Raw genomic sequence first — 6,200 nt, 5'->3', positions numbered from 1 at the left:
ATAGAGAACCAGGATAAGGGAAACACACTGAGAAGGACCCAAGGCAGCGACTGTAGAAAAAAGTACCCTGGAGTCCAGGAGAAGGGGAAGGAAGAAAAAGACAAAAAGAGAGAGGCAGGGAAGACCGAAGAAGAGAGCTATGGTCCGAGCAAACAGAGGGAGACTCAGAGAGAGAGGGAGAAAGGAGAGAAAGAGACAGACAGATAGATAGGCAGAGACCGAAATAAGAGGACCAAACTGAGAGCTGCCTATGTAAATGGTCCCAAGTAATGGGCGTGGGGTTGGAGAGAAAGACCCAGAGGGACAGAGAGATCCAAAGAACTGGGGAGACAGCAGTCATAGAAAATTGCTCAAGTAAGTTTGTGGGGGTTGGGGAAAGAAGAAAGCAAGGGAGGGGGAGGGCCAGCAGAGCCAGGAACTGCGGGTCCCTGCAAGCATAAAGAGTCAGGCTAAGAATAGAGAAAAGCAGGGAAGAGAAAGATAGACAGAAGGAGGGGAAATACAAAGAGAAGGGCGGGAGAGATCAATGAAAAGGAAGGAGCCCATCGGGGCTCTGGGGGATGGGATGGGGATGGGATGAAGGCTCAGCTACAAAGAATCTACTTGAAAATAAAGTCAGGAGTAGGCTTGGGAGTTTAGGGGCCAAAGTGGGGGAAGGGAAAAACCTATCCTTTCATGAGAGTGGCACCATGATGGTAAAGACTGAATCAGGAAATCTGGATTCAAGTTCTGGCAGAGTACCTATCTTGCTATGTGACCGAGAACAAGTTATTTCCTTTTTCTTTGCCTCAGTTTCCCCTCCTGCAAAGTGGGGGTGATATGCTACATATTTCACAGGGCTATTTTGAGGATCAAATGAGAAGCTGATAAAAGTATTATTTAACTGCTAGTAATTCTTATTTCCCCAGCACCTGCTGTGTTAGACTCTTATGGGCAGACAAAAAGCCCTCTTCCCTCCTGGGACTTATATTTCCAAAGGAAGATTTTGATGGCTGAGGATTCAACTGCACCAGTCACACAGACTGGGCCCAGGACTGGGGGGCGGGGGGGGGGGGAGTGGGCCTAGTGAGAAAGAATCAGCCTTCAAGGCAGTATGCCTTGTAGTCAAAATATCCTCAAGCTCTCAGTACCTATCTGTGGAAGGTCCCTGTAGTTGTAAAAAGGAATGACTATTGAATGACTGATAGGATTCTCTCTCTCTCTCTCTCTCTCTCTCTCTCTCTCTCTCTATATATATATATATATATATATATATATATATATATAGATAGATAGATAGATAGATATATATAGATAGATATAGATAGATAGATAGATAGATATAGATAGATAGATAGATAGATAGATACATACATACATACATACATACATACATACATACTTCAAGACATCATAGCATTACAGCAGGGGTTCTGGGGAGGCTAATGGGCCGGCCCTTGCTTGTTTTACGTTGTTTTTTTTTTTGCATCCTGATGATAATCCCTTACATTTGTTTCTATGGCACTTTATAGTTAAGAAGTTCTCCCAAGCACATTATTGTTATCCCATTGGTTCTTCACAATACCCCAGTGACACTGGCAGGATAGTGACTATTATCCTCCAGTTGCAATTGAAATAGATTCAGCCAGGTGGAGTCCTCCTTGTTGCCTAGCACAGGGCTGGTACATAGTAAGCATTCAATAAATACCTATGAAGAGATTAAGTGAATAAGTGAATAATGATGGAAAGGGAGACTATATAATATAAAGAGCATTAATTTGGAATCAGAAGACCTCAGTTTAAGTTCTTAGCTTTGCCAGCTGGAGGATTGTAGGTAAATTACAACCTCTCTGATCCTTCTTCCTTATTTTTAAAACTCATAGGCTTGTTTTCTCCTCTATCCTTTCTCTCCACTGGGGCTGGAATTGCCACTAGGGTCCATACAGATTCCTTCTATATAGTGTTTAGGATGGACTTGCATATACTCTTCCCTACCCCTAAAACCAACTCTTGGAGGAAAAGGTTGAATCAACAGAGATATGGAGTTCCTTTCCGGGTTTTCTTCATCTGTGCTCCAAATGAAGCACAGGGAAAAAGGTTTTTTGTCTAGCTCTCTATCCATTCTCTGTCACTTTAATGTCCTAATTCGGAAGAGGAGCCTTCTATCAATCACTCAGTGAAGATATTTGATGCTTTGGGGTCCAGAGGGCCTTATTCTAGGTCCTCTGTCCTGTCTCTATGGCACTCCCACCCCACTCTCATTAAACTGCCCTGTGTTCTGGAGGCCTGGAATAGAATTAAGCCTTCTGTAGGCTTCCCTCCGTTACTCCACCCCCCCCCCCCCCATTTCCTTCAGCATTCAAGGATCAGGAAATGAAAAAGGCAAGGCTGGGAGAATCAAGAAGGGGTACCTTAGATGTTCTCCCTGGACCCTGGATCTTCAAGAGATGCACAACAATATCACTAGGTTTGAGGCACAGGGGTCAGATGAAGCCATATAGTAGAAAGAGCTTGGCCTCAGGGTAAAAAGACCCGAGTTCTAGTTCTGACTCTGCCATTAACTAACTCCTTTTATGAGCTTGGCCAAGGCTTTTCTGCTCTCTGGTTTCTTAGTTCTATCTAATGAGAAGAATGGACTAGAATCTAGCTCACATTACTAGATAATCTCTAAAGTCCTTTCCAGTTTTATATTCCACAAGAAGCCAAGGCCCTGGGGTCAGTACCATTCTCCTCCCAGTTTGCCACTCCAACCTGCGTGTGTATTCTCACAGTCTCCAGCAGAGGCTGGTGGGAGGAAGGTATCTGTCCCTTACACACATCCCCCCTAGTCAGACACGCACTCTCTCTCTCTCTCTCTCTCTCTCTCTCTCTCTCTCTCTCTCTCTCTCTCTCTCTCTCTCTTTCTCTCTCTCTCTCTCACACACACACACACACACGCACACGCACACACACACAACACCCCATACCACACACATACACAACACACACACACTCATTCACGCTGTCCGTCCCTCCCTCTCTCCCTCGGTATTCTCAGTGCGGCCGGCGCTCGGCTCCAGAGTCTGGCTGGAGCCTCCTCCTCCCATCTGGGGATCCCATGTGCCAGGCTGTGCCTGTGCTCCCAGCCCTCTTGCCAGGTTCCGTTTCCCAGGGCACAAAGATCCCTGGCCCCGAGTTGCCGAGAGCCAGGCCGGGGCTGGAGAGGGGATCCCCAAGCGCCTCCGCGGCCGTGGATAATCCAAAGGGAGAGTAGAACTCGTGCGTTGCAGGACTGGGGGAGTCCCAAGGTCTCTCACCCGAGGTAGGAGCTGCAGCACTTCGGGGCTCCCCCGAGGGAAATGGGGGATGGGACGGGACGGGGCGGGACGGGGCGGGCACCAGAGACTGGAAGGCAAAAGATGGCAAAGCAAGGTTTGGGGCGCAGAGGGAGCTGGTGGTCTGTGCAGCCACCTCCTAGCAGGGGGAGGGGCTGGGAACACGGATTTCCCGGGTCTATCTCTTCGTATCCACTCCCCCCCCACCCTCCCGACCCGGATCCGAGGGCAAGGGGAGCCTCCTGCTATTGTCCCCCGCCACCTTCCACCCCTTCCCGCTTTGCCCTCCCGCATTAGTGGGGAGGGAGTTTTCTCGGTTCAAACTTTCCCCTGCTCCTTTGCTCCCCGTTTCCCGGCAAGCGCAAAGCCGACCTGGGGCTCCTGGGGCTCTGCCTCGCTCTCTTCCTTCTCCTCCGGGTCGGGAACATGCTTTCCCCGCCCAGCTCCGAAGGAGAAGCGGACGGAGACGCGTGCTTCCTAATTGCAGAGACCGGACGGACGCAGCCCCCCTGCCTTGGGGCGCTGCACAGCTGGGGGCGGGAGAACGAAGCATCCCGGAGCCCGATGGGAGGGGGTGCATCACCAGGCGGGGCGCGGGGGGGATGGTTATCCGAGGGGACTGCCTTTCTGGGGTGTATGTGGTGGTGGTGGGGTTTGGGGTGGGTGGGGGTGGAGGCTGCGCCGAGCTACCTGGGGCTCCCAGGCTCCGGGTTATGGGGAAGCCTCTCAGAGGCGGGGTCGAGTGACAGCCTGCGCAGGGGCTAGATGTTCCCAGGAAATACTGGGCGTGTGTGTATTATTGTGTTTTGCCCTGTGGGACGGGAAGCAATATTAACAGCCACAGCTCTGCAACGCTGCAATCGCCGGCTCCCTGGGCCCCTGCCTGCACTCTGCCAGCTCAGCCCGCTCCCACTCCACGCCCCCGCCCATCACACCCCAAGTCTAGGCTGGCCAGGACGCCTTCATACCAAGCCTGGAGCTGCCGCCTGAAGGACGCCCCCAGAGGCCCTGCACTGCCCCCTCTCCTGCAGGGTTGCCTCTCTCCCGTTCTCAGCCTGTCTGACCCACAGACATAACTGTTGGATTGGGGGCAGGGGTCTGGACCGGTCTGGGCTGGGTCTGGGACTGTAGCTGGGGCAGAGGCTGGGGACATGGAGGGGGTGCGAGGAAGGAGACTTCTACAGAAACAGCCAAAGAAGTCTGGGGGAAGCCGCTTATATCAAACAATGGATGGCGCTGTGGCCTTTCCAGGAGGAAAGGGATTGCTAGAGAACTTATTGGCCTTCCTCCCCTGCCCCATTGACCTCTCCAGGACTTGGGGGCGGTGCTCCAGGACTGCAGAGGCATAGGAGAAAAGGAAGCATCTTCTCGTGGAGGGGCCTAGGGCCAGACTAGGCAGGCCTGTAAGTTCTTCTTAGTAGCTTGCCTAGGCTTTACTCCCTCCCTACCTGCAGGGAGGAGGGCTAGTTCTCGCCTTTGCCTTGGAGACAGTTTTGTTCTGCATGGGGTCTGAGTGAAGGGAAGAGAAACAGAATGAGACTGGAGAAAGGATCAGATCAAGACAGCTGGGCTGGGGCCAGACAGGTGCTGGACTCTCCACTCCTGGCACACCTTTTCTGACAGAGAAGAGGGGCCCTGGCATCTGAATGCCTCCTCTGTGGTTCTACCTGGCCTCACTAGGGTCACCCTCCCATACATCTGGAGACACTGCTAAGATTTTCTCCCACAAGAAGGAAGTTTTATAGGATTTCCAGGCTTCCAGAGCCAGCTTGCCTGGCTCTGGCCTCAGTCCAGAAACCACTGGACATATTCCTTGTCTCCTTCTGTATTCCACTTCCAGCAATCACTCTACCCACTTCTACCCCCACATTTATCACTCTATCTCCACTTATCACTAGTCTCCCTCTCCCCTCACTATAATTAACACATTTCTGTTCCCAACAATCAATCCCATCCTTCATCCTCATATTTATAATTAATCTCCTAAATCCCAATCCCACCAGTTTACTTTTCACTAATCAATGCCCCCTTTTTCTGTAGTTCTCTTGTACCCCTACCTCTGATCCACTTCTCCCCTACCTCTGTACTCCTCTTCCTTTCACTTAGTTACTGTTTCCAGTGTCTATTGCTTTCCTTCCTCCTCTCATGTGGAATCTCCCTGCAGACTCTTCAATTCGTCCTGCTTTGGGGAGCAGGAGGACTCATTGCCCTTAGTTATGTGAAGGAAAGTCCATTAGAGAAGTTCAAACGCTACCCTCCAGGGGCCTCTCAGGATCAGGAGCTGGGGCCTGGGCCATCGAGCTGAGTGTGAAAAGCAGGGACAGATACTCTATCAGCAGCCTGAGCTTGGCTGCCTGCCCGCCAACTATAGGCCTGGGCCAAGCAGCTTCAGCACCTTTTTGCAGGCTGGCCCCAGAGACAGCCTTAAGTCTAATCCTCTCACCTCACATCTTGATCTGGTGGAGGCCATGGGCTCATACACTTAGAAATGGAACACGCCTTAGAGATCATTTAATCAAATTCCCTTATGCCAAGAAGGAGGAAACAAACTCAGAGAAGGGATATGACTTCCCCACAGTCCCATAGATCATAAAGTGATAGAGCTAGGATTTGAACTCAGGACTTGTACTCCAAATTTAGTGCTTTCTTTCATTAATATCACAGGAGGAGGTCCGACCAAGAGACCAGAAACCAGGAGGTTCCAAACTGAGGCCTTTTAGTGATTTTTGAGTTGTTTTGAGTTCAGCAGTTCTCTTTTTAACATGGAGAAATTGCTGCAGGAGAAATTTGTTGGGCACAAAAAATAATTTGACTATGGCTGACTGTCAGTTAGACAGTATTGTGATATTTATCTGAGGCAGCTTAGTGGTACAGTGGAGAGAGCTCTGGGCCTAGAGTCAGAAAGAC

The 6,200-nt window shown here is 50.6% G+C and overlaps 1 protein-coding gene and 1 long non-coding RNA gene across 2 annotated transcripts in view; one reads left to right on the top strand and one right to left on the bottom strand.

Annotated features, from left to right (window-relative positions):
* Positions 1-1,458: 1,458 nt before the first annotated feature.
* LOC103101758 (uncharacterized) overlaps positions 1,459-6,200 on the bottom strand; it is a 29,916-nt gene continuing 25,174 nt past the window's right edge. Inside the window, exon 3 of the long non-coding RNA XR_008915322.1 lies at positions 1,459-1,687. This is a non-coding gene — a long non-coding RNA (uncharacterized LOC103101758). The remainder of the gene's footprint in view (positions 1,688-6,200) is intronic.
* The window catches only part of CDH22 (cadherin 22), a 154,026-nt gene continuing 150,640 nt past the window's right edge, over positions 2,815-6,200 (top strand). The window contains 1 exon segment of the mRNA XM_056812366.1: positions 2,815-3,280. The gene's annotated coding sequence lies outside the window, so the exon portion shown is untranslated.

This window comes from Monodelphis domestica, chromosome 1, assembly GCF_027887165.1.
Source record: "Monodelphis domestica isolate mMonDom1 chromosome 1, mMonDom1.pri, whole genome shotgun sequence".
Classification (NCBI taxonomy): domain Eukaryota; kingdom Metazoa; phylum Chordata; class Mammalia; order Didelphimorphia; family Didelphidae; genus Monodelphis; species Monodelphis domestica.
This window is presented reverse-complemented; position numbering and strand designations above follow the sequence as displayed.